The 16,219-nt window shown below is 43.2% G+C and overlaps 1 protein-coding gene across 1 annotated transcript in view; it reads left to right on the top strand.

Moving 5' to 3' along the window:
- Positions 1-2,180: 2,180 nt before the first annotated feature.
- GCM1 (glial cells missing transcription factor 1) overlaps positions 2,181-16,219 on the top strand; it is a 45,003-nt gene continuing 30,964 nt past the window's right edge. The window contains exon 1 of the mRNA XM_037520918.2: positions 2,181-2,210. The gene's annotated coding sequence lies outside the window, so the exon portion shown is untranslated. The remainder of the gene's footprint in view (positions 2,211-16,219) is intronic.

The raw sequence follows: 16,219 nt of genomic DNA, 5'->3' as shown, positions 1-16,219 counted from the left end.
GGCCAGGGAGCAGCCGGGGATCGAACCGGCGCTGCAGAGGCTGCGGGCAGCTTCGCAACCCAGCGCTCAACCGCTGCGCCACCGGGGAGGCCCTAGAATGCAATGTTATATAAATAAAATTTAATAATGTTAAATAAAAACTTATTTTTCTGCTCATGGTGTGACATTTTCTCTGAGAAAGTGACAGTTCCTCTGAGATAATGAATTGATAATCTATTCACTCCCATCCCCTGTTTTTCAGTTATTCTTCATCTTTCCCACAAGGTGTCGCAGGTCTTTGAGAATAGAGGGTTCAACGGGCAATTAGGCACTTAGGTAATAGATTTTTCTTTCAAATGATTCCTCCTGGATTACCCAGACAATGCAGTACTCAGCAAACTTAGGGAAAGATGCTCTTTACATTCGCCCCTCTGCCTTTTTAATCTTTTGTTCTTAAAATAACCTCCCTAGATCACACCCCTGTTCTAGGAGAAGCACGTTGTAATTTATTATTTATTTATTTATTTTTAAGATCCATTAATTTTATACAAGAACCAGGGCACAGGCCAGATGCGTGGGAGGGTGAGAGGATTCACCAGAGACAGAGCAGGGAACAGAACAGGTAGACTGATGAAATACACTGCTGAGGGGAGCTGCAGGCACAACAGGAGAGGTCTGTTGCACCATGTGGGATTCTCTCCTGCTGGCCAGGATCGAACCCTCGCTGCAGAGGCTGCGGACAGCTTCACAGTGCAGCGCTCAACCACCTGTGCCACCAGGGAGGCCCGCATGTTGTAATTTAGAAAGGCGCAATCTATGAGGCTGTCCACAGCCACTGCAGCATGATTTCGATCCCCGTCCAGGGAGTTACCCTCATGGCACAGCAGACCTCTTCTAATTCGCCTGTTGCTCCCCTCAGCAGTGTATTTCAGTGGATTCGCCTGTTCTGTTCCCCGCTCTGTCTCAGGTGAATTCTCTCGCCCCCCCCCCACCTCTCCTCTGGCCTGTGCCCCAGTTCTTGCATGCATAAATAAATAAATCTTAAAAAAAAAAAATCCCCTTCTCACCCTATTAAAATGCCTCCCATGTCTCATTTATCCCAGGGACCCTACTCTCAAAGACCCTTCCCAGTAAACATTGAAATGTAAATGGGATCAGGGATAATCTTCATGAATAGAAAATTTGTAGTTCATTACCCTGTTTTCCATACTTCCTCTGAATTGGCTACATTATTTTATAATTTTAAATTAATTTTTAAAACTTAAGCTAACTTATTACTGTCAACAATGACATAACTCTATGACAAGTTATCTGCAGTCTGTCCAGTTTTTGCCACTACTGGGTACTACCTGTGATGGAGAACATCCCGCACTAACTCCAAAAACCTCATCACCTGCATTCCCTATATATTTAATAACTTTTGTTAAATATTCACTTAGCTAAAAAGCTAAGTGTATTTTAAAAGAAAATTTTATGCTATACGATAAAATGGAAAAGTATTTGCCACAAATACAAAGGAACTGTAAAAGTAAATACCACAGAAAAAAACAACAATAGTCTCAAAACTAGTTTACTACTATTGCCTACAGAAGGTTGGGATCCTTTGTTAAAAGGATGATTAGCACATGTTAGGATCTTCTCCTAGACTTAATCAGACCGATTAGAAGAGTTTTTGAATCATTGTTAAGTGGCACAATGGACTTAGGGTCCATTTGCACTTTAATGAAGTTATCTTGGAGACCACACCTTGACTGATGGGAAAGAAGGCTCTCAAAGTTCTTTTTCAGATGTAGGGGCTGGTGGAGATGGAAGAGGTTAAGTATGCAAACATAGGAGGGTTAGGCTTGGGTGGGCAAGTGTACTTTTCTTGAAGAAGGACATCCTAGGGCATCTTAATGTGTGCTAAATTGCCTGGTTTGACACAAGCAGGATTGAGGGATGTAGGTGAGTGCTCCTTCCAGGGTCCAGGTCATCTGATCACAGCTCTGTAGCTCCTCACACTCTCAAGTAAAGGTGTAACAGGGTGGTGTCCAGGAAAAGGGGAAGTTCCAGATTCCCTGCCCCCCACAAAGGAGGGTGGAGCTGAGCAGGAAGGAGAAGAAGCTGGAGAGTCTGGAGAAGAAAAGAAGCAGGATGGAGAGCCAAAAGGAGACCTGGAGGAGGCACATGGAATGGAGAGACATGTGAAGAAACTGCACTTGCCTTTTGGTCGTGGACTGGTTGACATAGATGTGGGTGAGAGACCTGTGGGGAGGTGACAATGGCGGCTTTTATCTTGATTTTGCTTTTGCTTTTTTCCTCACAAACTTGTCTGGCTGTTTCTGATCCTTCTCTGTGGGTCCTCCCTGGGCAGTGCTTTAGACTTGTGACAGGCTTTGGGGCCTTGCTCTGGGCCAATCCTGTTTGGGTGGACTTTTACCCACTAGGGGAAGGGTAACTTTGGGTGCTTGATTTAGAAACTATATTCTTTGTCTTTTCTGTATTGTTCCCTAATTGTATTAAAGTTCCTTTTCATTAAAGGTCTTACATGTTTTGTCTTGATGCAGCGGATGGCAGAACTGTTAGGGGGAAATGATGTCCTGAGTTAATCCCATACAGGCTTTGTGGACCCCACCCCCACTTTAGACTAAAGCCATCAGGACATTGGGAAAGACAAATTCCATCACCACCAAAGGGAGGGTGCCTGGGACCTGAGGGTGGAGTTGGGCAGCCAGGTTGGATATAAAAACTAAATACGTGGGCCTTGGGCTTTTTGGCTTACGATTGCTTACCTCCTGGCTTTACCGCTTCTGGCTGGCGGCCAACTCTGAGAGCGCCATTTTGGGATTCCTGATCAGTGGATTAGGTGGGACTCATTTAAAACTTTGTCTCCTACTTTTTTCCCAGAGCTGTACATTTTTTTATTTTTCTTTTTTTTGTAAATAAACCTTTTATTAACCTTCTACGTGTGCCTGCAGTAGAGCATTGATAAGTCCTTTAAAGCGCACGGGTGAGGACCCACAGTCAGGTACCCCGTTTTGTATCGGGGTTGCTCTGCAACAGATCCTATTTAGAGCAGTCAGGTTTGGGGATTCTGCGGTGCCCCTCTCCCTGCCCTGTAACAAGGAGAAACATGGTTTTCACTTTCTTTCCACTAGAAATATTTGTCATGACAGGCAAAAGAAAAAAAAAAATCAAAACTGAGAGCAAAGGAACTGCTGTGGAAGACGTCCTACAAAACTGACCTTCCAGCCTTTCCCCTTGATTTAATCTTTGCTCATTGCACGGTCACTGTCACCAACTAGATATGAAGATCTAATAAAGAGAAGTTAAATTGATTAAGATTATGATATAATGGAAAGAACTCTAGATTTGGAAGCAGGAAGTCTGATAGCTGAATCACTTTGGTTATTTTCGCTGTACAATCACCATGAACGATTTATCCCATCTCCTGCCATTTCTCATCTCCCGTTCAATCTTCAGTTTCTCCTCCCTTACTTGAATGCTTTGGCCTCTGAGAGCCACAGTTAGCTCCTCTGTAAGGTGAGAACAACAATGTGACTTTTCTCTTGTGGAAGGCAGAGGACTGGAACTGTTGTAGAGCAACCCCGATACAAAACGGGGTGCCTGACTGTGGGTCCTCACCCGCGCGCTTAAAAGGACTTATCAATGCTCTACTGCAGGCACACGCGAAAGGTTAATAAAAGGTTTATTTACAAGGGAAGGGGAAATGAGGAAATGTATGTAACAGGGTGGTCCCCAGGAAAGGGGGAGCCCCTCTCCCTGTCCTATAACATGTACAGCTCTGGGAGAAAAGTGGGAGACAAAGTTTTAGATGAGTCCTACCCGATCCGCCGATCAGGAATCCCAAAATGGTGCTCTCAGAGTTGGCCGCCAGCCAGGAGCGGTAAAGCCAGGAGGCGAGCGATCGCGAGCCAGAGAGCGCCCAAGGCCCACGTGTTTGGTTTTTATATCCAACCTGGCTACCCAACTCCACCCTCAGGTCCCAGCCACACTCCCTTGGTGGTGATGGGATTTGTCTTTCCCAATGTCTTGATGGCTTTAGTCTGGAGTGGGGGTGGGGTCCACAAAGCCTGCATGGGATTAGCTCAGGACATCATTTCCCCCTAACAGAAAGATAATCTTTTATACCCATGGGGTCAAGGATCATAGAACATTTTGAATTATAGAAAACCAGCCAGTGCTTCATTCTTGAGCATGAAGCAATCAGGAGATGTACCAATGTCTGAATAATACAATGAGCAATTATTTACAAATAGCCAACTATACAAAATAACGATGAAAAGAAGTAATTTTTATTAAGAATTAACTCCTCATAACAGCCCCATAGAATAGTTGTCATTACCATTCTTACTTTTTAAAAAAAAAAATTATTTATGCATACAAGAGGTAGGGTACAGGCAGAAGTGGGGAGGGGTAGGTGAGAGGATTCACCAGAGACAGAGCGGGGAGCAGAACAGGCAGACTGAAATGCACTGCTGAGGGGAACAGCAGGCGAGACAGGAGAGGTCTGCTGCGCCATGTGGGCCACCCTCCTGGCTGGGGATCAGTGCTACAGTAACTGCTTCATAGTGCTGACGCTTAACTCCTTGCACCACCAAGGAGGCCCCACCATCCCTACTTTTAAGGTGCAGAAACCTGAGGCACTGAGAAGCCATATCGTTTCTCCTCAGCACACAACCAATAAGCAGTGCAGAATAAAGACAATCTGACTCAGGAGCTGTGCTCTGGTGCTAACACACTGCTTAGGGAAATAGCAATAGAAGATCCATAAGCCAGTCTTGTCCTAAAGGGGCCAAAGTTTTTGGTCTAAAAAGAGTGGGCACAAACACAACCAATAAGTCAGGCAGAATGCCCCGAGAGCCGGAAAGCTGTTAGGGTTCCTTCTGGATGAGGATGTATGGATGGGAAACTAAGAGTAGAAGGCCCGAGCTGCCACATGGATGACAGTGACCCTTGGGAGGGGACAGAGAGGGTCAAGCAAAGAGAGAAGCAACAGTTTTGAAGATGGCCTGATGGTCCTTTCATACTGGGCCCTCCACGTGTGTCCTGACATTGATCAAACAGTGTCGTTAACAAGGGACCACTGGGCGCAGTGCTCCTGAGCTAATGGAACAGGAAACCCATGCTGACCTAGGAAGGAGTCTTGCCTTTACTAAATTAAATAAGGAAGTGAAGGAGAATATACTACCCCCAAATATGCCACTTTGGTGGTACTCATTATTTTGAAACAAAGTTATTTGAAAAACAGCCAGGGTTAAGAGTCCTCTGACCCTCCTCAGACCCCCTGAAAGCAAGAAATAAATCTCCATCAGGGCAGAGACATCCTTCTCACCAGAGTAGAGAATTTGGGGCCCAGCGGGTCATAAAAATAAACCGTGATACTTCACTCATTGAACACCCCAAACCCAAACCTATTCTTCTAGTAAATTCTCAAAGGTATAAATCCTTCCTGCTTTTGGTCTCTTCTTCGAGTCTCATATTTTTATAGGGCTCCTCTACATCCAGAATTAAATTTCCTTCTCTCCTCTCAGTGTCTTATGCCCAATTAATTCTTAGACCAAAGAACCTAGCAGAGAAGGGAAACACTTCTGCCCCACAAAGGCCATTAGACTGCAGTGACTGATGCCTGATGGCCTCAGTGAGTGAACCAAAATCTAAGACTCTAAATGCCTCAAGGTTAGGAAATTAAAACCTAAGGGCAACAAATCATAGCCAACTGGGATTTATGTGATCGCTGATCAATAATCTCTGTGCTTTGTTCTACCTCTTCTCTCTGCAAGTCTCTCCCCTGTTCCTGTGGGTGGAGTGCTCCCTGCCACTTTCGGCCTGGCACTGCCAACTGGAATTGATTTTTACTCAAACTCTTACATTTTAAAATACGACCGTTTATCTTTCAACACCCCTACCATCTAATGACGGTCTCAGAACTAACATAAAATGCAGGAAATAGAGGAGAAAAAGAAGCAAAGAGACAAATGTAGACTACGGAAATATTCTATAGGAAAACAGAACTGGTTTTCTAGTTTTGGGGAAAAAGGAGAGGGAACTCCTCCAGATGAAAACTCTAAAGAGGCATAAAAGCCTCTGTAAGCAGATCCTAATTCAAAGAAACCAACTACAAATAAAATACTTTTGAGATGATCAAAGAAACAATGTAGTAGATAATGCTGTGAAGAAGCTGTGGTTTAGTTAGGAATGAGAGTGACCTTACAGTTGTATAAGAAAATGCTATGCTGGGCCTCCCTGGTGGCACAGGGGTTAGTCTTGGCTAACAAGTTATCCACAGTCTCTGCATGAGTTCCATCCTGGACTGGGGAGGTGACCCACATGGCACAGCAGACCTCTCCTGTCTCGCCCGCTGCTCCCCTCAACAGTGTATTGCAGTTGACCTGACTGTTCTGCTCCCTTACTGTCCCCGGTGAATCCTCTCGCCCCACCTCACCTCTGGCCTACACCCCAGGTCTTGTATGCATAAATAAAATAAATCTTTAAAAAAGCAGGTGGGAGCACTGTTAGTAGAGAACTTCAGCAATCTAGGTGAGAAATAGTCAGCTGCTGGGTAAATTGTGAAGGTAGCACCAACAGATTTAGGCAGAGTGTGAGGAAAGGAGAGTGATCCATCAAGGTTAATTGATTGCAGAGATTTATTCCAGAAAGGAAGGATGGGTTGCCAGTTACTGATGGGATAGGGAGTCGGGGGCGGCGGTGGGGGGTTGGGGGGCACAGCTGGTGGTGGAGAAGAATCTGGACTTCAGTCTGGACTGAATGTTTGGTCTGGAATGTTGATTTTTCCGTGTCTTTTAGAAACTCATGTGGTGGTGCCAGCTAAGGAGTTGGATTACGCATGGGCCTCAGAAGAGAGGTCTGGCTGGGAGTCACAAGCATGGGGGGTGAACTTTTAAAAACTGTGAGACTGAAGCAACCTAGAAGGGAGAGAGTAGGAATAAAAGAGCAGAGGTCCTGCTGCCCTCAGTGATAAGAGGAGAAAAAGAGGAACAAGGACAGTAGATGATGGGGAAGCAACCTGTGTGTAAAAGAAAAATCCAGAGGGTGTGGTGTCTTGGAAGCCTAGGGTAAAAGCACTTTAGGACAGAGCAGGGGAGGCACTGTGTCACATCCCGAGCACTGATCAGGTAAGATGAGCCAAAAAATTGACCCCTGGATTTAGCTTTGCAGGGGCTGTAAGTGAGCAGTTTCGGTGAAGTGATAGGGACTGGTTGAAGAGGGATCTGGAGAACTGTGCCCTTCAAGTGCAGATAATTCCTTGGGGATTTTTGTTATACAGGAGAGCAGTTATGGTTAGGGGCAGAAGGAAGACTAGAAGGCGGTTTGTTTATTTTGTCATGCTCATATTTAACATGGTTGGATTTTATAAAGGGAGGAAAGAGGTAGGGGAATGTGAATAACAATTAGCTCTGCTCGCACCTCATTCTGCTCAGTTGCTACAGCAGATGGCTCCTCTAGAATGTTTTCGCCATATGAATTTTCTTCATATTTAGTAGGGAACACTTTGCTGGGTGGCACAACTTTAACTGTTACTAGCGCAGTTGGGTTTGAGTTGAATTTTGATAAAATCTGAAGCGTATTTTCTGGAATTGCCGTTACTACTGGAGGTACAGGTGTTTGGGGCAGATTCTCATAAAAAGCAAAGGGGTCAGAAGAGGAATTTGCAAAACTCTCAAAGCAGTCAGCTGAATTTAAACTAACTACATGCCGTCTTTTCATTTCCAAACTATTTGGTTTTGATCATGGACAATGTGTGAAGACTTAAGCTTTACTGTTCTTTGTAGAAGGGTTTTTTTTAAACCAGAAGCACAAAATGTGGTTGCCGAGGGGGGGTCTTGGTATAGTCAGCATCATTATTTTCTTCCAATTGCCGGATAATGAGGTCAGGAATGACAATGAAATTGCCATTGGTCATTGTTTCTGTTTCTATGGTTTCCTCATTTTAGTTCTTCATATTTTAAATTTTCACTGTGTAATCTTCATTTAAACACAGTATCTTGAGCGGTATCCAAGTGTACTAATTTAGTTCATACTCGGAATCTCAAAATCATCCATCTTTAGTTCCTTGGTGCACAGTGTTAAGTTTTTTTCTTTTTTCCCCCAAAGATTTATTTATTTATGCATACAAGAACTGGGGTGTAGGCCAAAGGTGCCAGGGTGCGTGTCTGTGTCAGAGAGAGAGGATTTACCAGAGACAGAGCGGGGAGCAGAACAGTTGAATCTACTGAAAAATACACTGCTGCGGGGAGCAGTGGGGAGACAGGAGAGGTCTGCCGCGCCATGTGGGTTGACTCCCTGGTCAGGGATTGAACTCATGCTGAAGTGGCTGGTGATAACTTGATAGTGCTGAGATTTTAACCCCTGTGCCACCAAGGAGGCCCACAGTGTTAAGGTTGTAGTACTTTGGTCATTGTTTAGAAGTGGGAGTTAAAATTTTCAGCTTTTCTTTAAGGTTGCTCACTGCCTGTGCAGGTTTGATAGAACTTGAGATAAAATGTATCACTCAGTCCAAAGTCAGAAAGTTATGGATGAGCTGGAGATTTCTCAGAAACAGAACAGAAAAGCAGGATCAGACAGCTCACTCCTCAGTTTAGGATTCTGAAGCTTTTCATGCTTAAGAGACCGATGTAGAGTCGATGACTTCTTGTTCATTCAGTTTGCCAGTTTATTATTGGAGGATATGATAAAGGATACAGAGGAACATTCAAGCAGATGCGTGGAGGCCAAGGAGCTTCTGTGTTCTTTCTGAAAGTGCTTCTTTCCCTGCACCCCCACAAATCCACCAAACCAGAAGCTTGAAGTTTGGTTTTTTTTAATTATTGGAAAAATAACAGCTTTCTGATATGCTAATAGAAGTGATTTAGTCTACAAAAAAATTCATTATACAGGATAGGGTAGAATTCCAGTAGAATCCTTAAGGAGGGAAGAGAGGATGAGTTTGAACGGTTTGGGATGGACACACAAGCAGTCAGCAAACTGTTTCTATAAAGGAGAGAATAGTAAATATTTTAGTATTTGCACATCATCTGACTTCTGCCACAATTCTTTTGTTGTGGCTATAAAGAAGCCACAGACAATATCTAAATGAGGACTATTACGGTGTTCCAATTAAACTTTATTGAGGAGCACTTGAAATTTCAATTTCATGTAATTTTCAAATGTCACAAAATAGATTCTTTTGATTTTTTTCCCCCTTCTCAAGCCATTTAAAAAGTAAAAACCACCCTAAGCTGGCAGGTTGTAGAGAAACCAGCAACGGACTGGATTCGGCTAATGGGCCAGTTTGCTGACCCCTAACCTTTGTAATGGACAAGAAATGAACGCAGATGGGTACAAATAGGCTGAATAGGTGTGGTGAAGGGAATCTAGGTGTTCTGAGAGTGCTTCAGTTTTCTTAGTGAAGTAGGACCCTGACAAAGAAGTTGAGAGAGAAGATTCCAGGCAAGAATGCAGAGGGTGAAATGATTAGTTACACAAAGTTAGAACAATACAGCAGGCAGCATTAAGGCCCCTTTTGAAATTTGAGGCCATGAATTTAAAATGAGATCTGTTCAGTGTGGTTGTGTTTTTCTCAAGCTATAATCAACTGCATGGGTGTGGATACAGAGTTGTCAGAGAGTTGAGTTTGAAATAATTGTGGTTGAAGCTAACAGAGTTTCAAATCAGAGGAGGCCAAAGAAGTTGCAGGTTTATGTAAGAGAATGATTATAATGATCTTAGGGTTGTGAGATCCAGCAAATAAAAATACAGGAAGTCCAGTTAAATACATAAATTTCAAATAATTTTTTAATATAACCAGGTCCCATGATTAGAGGGAAGAGCTACGAGAGTGTTACATATTGCAACATCACTGACTGGAGGTTTTGGTGGGGTGTGGGGGCAGAGATTGTTGGAGAGGGCCACCAGAAAGGGTGAGATAGAATCAGATAGTTGATATTGAGGTTATGAGCCACTGAAGCCATACTGGTGGAGATATGGCTTAGGGTTCAACCATCTGTATGAATGTGTGATATTGGGGGGAGGGGCAAGAAAATTGAAGGTAAGGAGTTCACGAACTGACTGGAGGGATCTATACATTGTCATCTGATGATAATGCCATTAAGTGACTGAAATAAATGCATACTCACCATGTGTCCAGCACTGCATAGGAACATAAGATAAAGATTAACCAGAGTGTTCCATTGTAGAGTGAATAGAAAGATCATTTTTCTAGAAAGAACTAGATTGGGGAGGTCCTTGAATTGCTATGCTCAGAAATTTAGAACCATCAGTTTACATCCCTCCCCTCTCCTGTGAAGGACAGCAGCAAAATCAATGAAATTAGCAGGCCTCCATGGCATTCGACATACCTGAATATGAAAGTGTTTTAAATTTTTTAAATACATATGTTATGATAGCATATAAATTTGGGCTGGGTGTATTGCAGTTTTGCTTTTTTTTTTTTTTTAACTTTCGTTATCTTCTGGTTACTTTTTTAAATGAAAGTAATTTAGAAAATACTTTACAGACATTTTTTTTCTTGGTCTAGAAACAAGTGAGTAAAATGACTGAATTAAAAGAGGAAGCCCAAGTCCTTAAAATATGCATCAAATGTCTGTGGTTGGTGTGAGGATGGCCTGTGGAAGAGCCAGCAAGGGCTGGGTCCCTGACCTGGGCAAAGGTGTAGGTTCAGACCTTGCAGAAGAGGGAAAGAGAAGCAGACTTTTTTTTTTGCTGGTGAATGTCCTCTCTGCACCACCTCAGTATGCACACACTGCTACTACTTCCCCTTTGCACACAAGGATTGTAGGGAGGATTTGAAACAAATGGAAAACTTTGAAACAAATGGAAAAACAAAGGACATATAGATGGGGCTTTAGAGCTGTCACATTTTTCAAATGACAATCTGTTCTGCAAGATGTTAGCTAAGATGTGTGACCATTTCTAAAGAAAAAGTAAGCCCAGCTTGCTATCCAATCAGAAATGGAAATGATTCAATTATTTGTGTAACTATAAGAAACAATAAGTTTAGGGAAATATTGCAGAATCAATAGAGAAGCAGCAAATCAACAGCATCTACAGAGATCCTTGGGGAGGTCTGCAGGGGATGGCAAAGCCTGAAGTGAAGGGAATAAGTAATAGTTAAAAAACCTAACTGTGGAGACTAAGGTCCCAGGGGCAGAGAAGGGTTTTGCACAGCTGTGTCTTCCATTCCTAGGAGAGCTCCTGGCAATGAGAAATCAATATTATATATTTGTTATATGAATAAATGAGTACAGGGCAGTGAAAAAAACCCTTTGTAGTCTCCTATGCTACTTTCTACCACTTAGCTAGATTTGTGGCCTTAGGCAAGTTAATTAGCAACTCTGAGCCTCCAATTTCTTATTGAATAAGGAGACAAATTTTGGCCAACAGCACTATACTTTTCTTTGCACAGATGAAATGAGATAGCACTTAACATTTAAGAGTCGTGATTGTTTCTGGTTTATAACTGTCTCTTTGTTTTTGTTTTGTTGTGTTGTGTTTTGTACTGTTATTATTTTTCTCCCCTGATGTCTTATTTGGTTCCCCTATATTCCTCCTATTGGTGAAACCATCCAATATTTTTCTTTTTCCTTCTGGCTTATTTCACTGAAATAATTCCTTCTAGCTCCATCCATGTTGCTGCCACATCTTCTTGATGCAGTCATCTAACTTTGGGACATTTGAGTTCTTTCCAGGTTTTACCTATTATAAATAGTGCTGCAATACACATAGGGGTACAGGTGTTCTTTTGAATCAATGCTTTTGTGTCCTTTGGGTAGATCCCTAGGAGTGGAATTGCCGGGTTACATGGTAGCTCCATTTTTAGTAGACTGAGTTGGAGGGAGAGGGATCAGAGGGAGGGAGGGAGGAGCATAGGGGACTGTGGTGATAGTGCACAGGTGAATTGGTGGAGGAAATTCTATGGGGACTACACCTGAGGGGGGAAGTAAAGCAAACATTATTTAAAAATGAACAAAGATGTAAAATATATAAAAATAAATTTTTTTTAAAAAAGAATAGTGATTGTTATTGTTACTGACGGGAAAAGAGATGGGGAGTAACCATTGCATAGCTGGGACAAATTTTTACAAAAACCATGACTTTAGAAAAAGGGATGGACAGCCTTTAAAAATTCTGGAAATCCTGGGACCAGGAGAACATTTTCCAGCTAAAGTTTTAAAAAATTAGTTATTTTGTCAACTCATACAGAGGGCAGTTTTATATGTTATCTGGAAGAAATCCTTGGAGATAGGCAACATCTTGAAAAAATACAGCAAATTCGAAAAAGGCTAGAAATAGCAGTAGGTAAGCAGTGGAACTGGAACTTTAAACCCAGACTACTCTATATTATTTCTACTATACCAAAATTTAGGTTTAAGTATCTTAAATGTTAAAGGCAACTCCTAGATGTTCGATCTAACCTCCCACACAACCCAAATCTAAGCAAAAGTAATTTCTAGATGTGGGCAATAGACCTCTTTAGACAGTCCATTTCATTTTGTTTTATTTTTATTTTTTTTGTGGGACCCTCGCTGGTGGCCAGGGATTGAACTGGTGCTGCAGAGGCTGCAGGCAGCCTCGCAACCCAGCGCTCAACCGCTGCACCACCAGGGGAGGCCCTCCACTTCATTTTGAATGGTGCCCACTATTCAATAGTTCTTTCCATAAAACTGTAATCGCTCTCTTTCAATTTCTCCACTTTGCCACTGGCTCTGGCTGTAGAGTTGATCATAGGAAATCCAGTGCCTACCCAAAGGACATGGGGCCATGTTCTTATAATTACAGCCCAACAGCTTTGCATGCAGTAGACGCTCAGAACATTGAACTTATTCTTGACTTTTCTTACAATGCTTGCTACAGACAAACTAGCTCCAATCTCATGATCACTGGTGTGGTTGCTCTTCGTGAGATGTTGGTGCCAAACCCTGACCTGCAAATCCTTGTGGGAAGATTCATGTTCTTATTAATTCATTCAGTTAAGAAGCATTTAATGTGTGCCTACTGTGTACCAGAAACTATGTCCCTATCACTGAACAAAGCAGATATCTACCTGTGGATCATATCTTCTGCTGTGAGAAAATAGAGAATGCATAATGAATATATGATCTTTTAGAAGGTGCTAAATGCCAGGGGGAAAAGTTGAAACAGGTAAGCAGAATCGGGAGTGTCAGAATGGGAAGCGTGATGGTTTCAATTTAAGTAGGACAGCCTTGTACACAAGAGGAGGTGAAAAGGGCAGCGATGAGATTATCAGGGGGATGAGATGTGGGACAGCAGAAACTAGTTGTGGAGACTTTTCTCAAAGTGAGTCTACAGCTGGGCTGGAGCAGAACGGGCCCAGGAGGCACCAGCAGAGAGCTCTGACCCCCAGGCTCACTGTCCAAAGCACTAGCCTCTAGCCACATGTGCTACTGAACTCTTGAAATGTGCGAGGTCCAAATGGGGATGTGCTGAATGATTAAAGAACACAACTCATTTCAAACACTTTGCATGAAAATAAGAATGTAGATTTCTCAATTTTTATATGGGCTGCATGTTGAGGTGATTCTATATTAAAGATACTATGTTAGAGAAAATGCATTATTAAAATTCATCTCACCTTTTGCTTTTTTTGTTATGGAAACCAGGAAATCTTAAGTGCCATGTGTGAACTGCATTGTTTCTATTGCACTGGGTGGCACTGGGGAAAAAACCATCAGAAGTAAGGAACTCAAGGAACCAAGTGTTCAGAGAGATCATATATATCAGTAGCGTGTTGTCTCTGCTAGGGATATCCTGTACTGCTAGCTATCTGGAGTCTTGTACAGTTTTCTAAGGAGTCTATTACATCTTCCTAAGGGCCCTGACTTTTATCCTAATTGACATGGGAGAGTGCTTGGAGAGTTTTAAGCACAAGAGTGATATGACATGGCTTTTCAAAAGGGATCTCTCTGGTTGCTGAAATTAAATTGTAGGAACTCATGTGTGAAAGTGTAACAGGGTGGTCCCCAGGATAAGGGGAGGTTCCAGGTTCCCAGCCCCACTCAAGAAAGGGTGGAGCTGAGCAGGGAGAAGGAGAAGAAGCTGGAGAGGAGACTGGAGAGGAAGGAAGCAGGATGGAGAGCCAGAGGAGACCTGGAGGAGGCACATGGAGCAAAGAGACATGTGAAGAAACTGTGCTTGCTTCCTGGCCTTGGACTGGTTGAAACAGATGTGGGTGAGAGACCAGAGGGGAGGTTCACAATGGCAGCTTTTATCTTGGTTTTGATTTTGCTCTTTTCCTCCCAAACTTGTCTGGCTGTTTCTGAGCCTTTTATTTGGACCCCTGCTGGAGGGTGCTTTAGACTTGTGGCAGGCTTTCAGGCCTTGCTTTGGGTCAACCCTGTTTGGCTAGGCATTTACCTACAAGGGGATGGGTAGCTTCAGGTGCTTGATTTGGAAACTTTATTCTTCCTCTTTTCTGTATTGCACACTAATTGTATTAAAGTTCCTTTCCATTAAAGGTCTTACACACTGGAGCATGTTTTGTCTTAATGCGGCGGATAGCAGAATCTATTTAGAACAGGCAGGTTTGAGGGTTCTGGGATGCCCCGCTCCCTGTCCTGTAACAAAAGTAGACCAGCCTGCGGGCTGTTGCAGTGATTCAGAGAGAGAGTTGTTTAGGGAGGCAGAGGTAGAGGTGGTGAAATGTGGTTGGCGCCTGGGGGTAGTTTGAAGGTTGAGCTAACAGGAGTCTAATCCTGTGGGGTTAGACCTAGGATATGAGAGAAAGGAAGGAGGCAAAGGTAACTGTAAAGATTTTGGCCTAAGAAACTGGAAGAATGTGGCAACCATGTACTGCAATAAGAAGACTGTGGACAGAAGAGTGGACGAGCAGGGTATCAATTTGTGTGTCAATTAAATGGTCATGTGGAAATGTTGAGCAGGCCCTTGGATAAGAATAGGGTGCTGGGGAGAAGTCTGAACTGGAAATCTGAATTTAGGAATTGTAATATTTCTTTCAAGATTTATTTATGCATACAAGAACTGGGGTACAGGCCAGAGGTGTGGGGGGTGAGAGGATTCACCAAAGACAGAGTGGGGAACAGATCAGGCAGATTAACTGAAATACACTGCTGAGGGGAGCAATGGATGAGACAGGAGAGGTCTGCTGCACCGTGTGGGTCAACTCCCTGGCCAGGGATTGAACTTGTGCTGCAGTGGCTGCGGATAGCTTCATAGTGCTGCGTCTCAACCCTCTGCGCCACCAGGGAGGCCCCAGAATTGTACTACCTAAGAAGGATTTAAATCATGAAACTTAAGTCACAGGCTCACCAAATGAGCAAGAAAGTGTTTAGAAATTAAGAAGTTCAAGGTCTTTAAGATAACTTCTCAACAAAAGCTCAGGGAGAAAAGGCAGAATCAGCAAAGAACTAGGAAGGGAGGAGGAGGAGAAGATGCTAGGATCTGGTGACCTGGAAGCCAGTGCAGCAGGTATTTACAGAACTAATCGACTGTGTCCAGTGCTTTCTACAGACAACATTAGAATGAGGATGAAGAGTGGGATACAGGATTCAGGTGATGTGAAGATCATGTGGAGTTTCTTTGCAATGGTCTGAGCAAAAGTCTGATTGGGTTTAACAGAGAATTGCAAGGACAACTGTGGAGATAGTATTATAGGGCATGGAAAATTCCAGGACTTTTACTGGAAAAAGAGAGGAGATGCATGACGCCATTACTCATCAATTGAATAACTGGGGCTTAAGAGAGGATATAAATAATGATGGGATAGATAACAGCAGGTTTGTGTGGTTATGGGAATAACACAGAGAGGGAGGGTGATGACATAGGGTACAAAAGGTAGAAAATTGCTGGAGTCAGTTTCCATGGAGATGAGAGGACATCCAATCAAAGGCACAAGCAGGGTTGCCCTTGGAAGCCAGGATGATACATCCACAATAACAATCAGGAAGGCTGAATGTGAGGGTGTGGATGTGTTGGGGAGGCCTGGAAGTTGCCTCCCTGCTGCTTCATTTTCTTAGTGAAGGGGAAGCGGGCTGAATGTTGGAGGTCTGCAGAGGGTGAAACAGTTGTCTAGGAGAGAGTAGAGAGATTTTGTTTCAGGGATTTTGAACATGAATGCACTGGGGAAATAGAGGGTGACTAAGTGTCCCTGTGATATTTATGGACATGGGTTTTAAGTGAGAGCAGTGAGCATGGTGGTGAGTTTTCTCCAGCCACTTTCACTTCAAGAGACCAGGAGGAGCAG

The sequence above is a fragment of the Talpa occidentalis genome, unplaced genomic scaffold, assembly GCF_014898055.3.
Source record: "Talpa occidentalis isolate TD23 unplaced genomic scaffold, MPIMG_talOcc4v2.1 talOcc4.2, whole genome shotgun sequence".
NCBI lineage: Eukaryota > Metazoa > Chordata > Mammalia > Eulipotyphla > Talpidae > Talpa > Talpa occidentalis.
The sequence above is the reverse complement of the archived record's forward strand: the minus strand, read 5'-3'. Positions and strand labels throughout refer to the sequence as shown.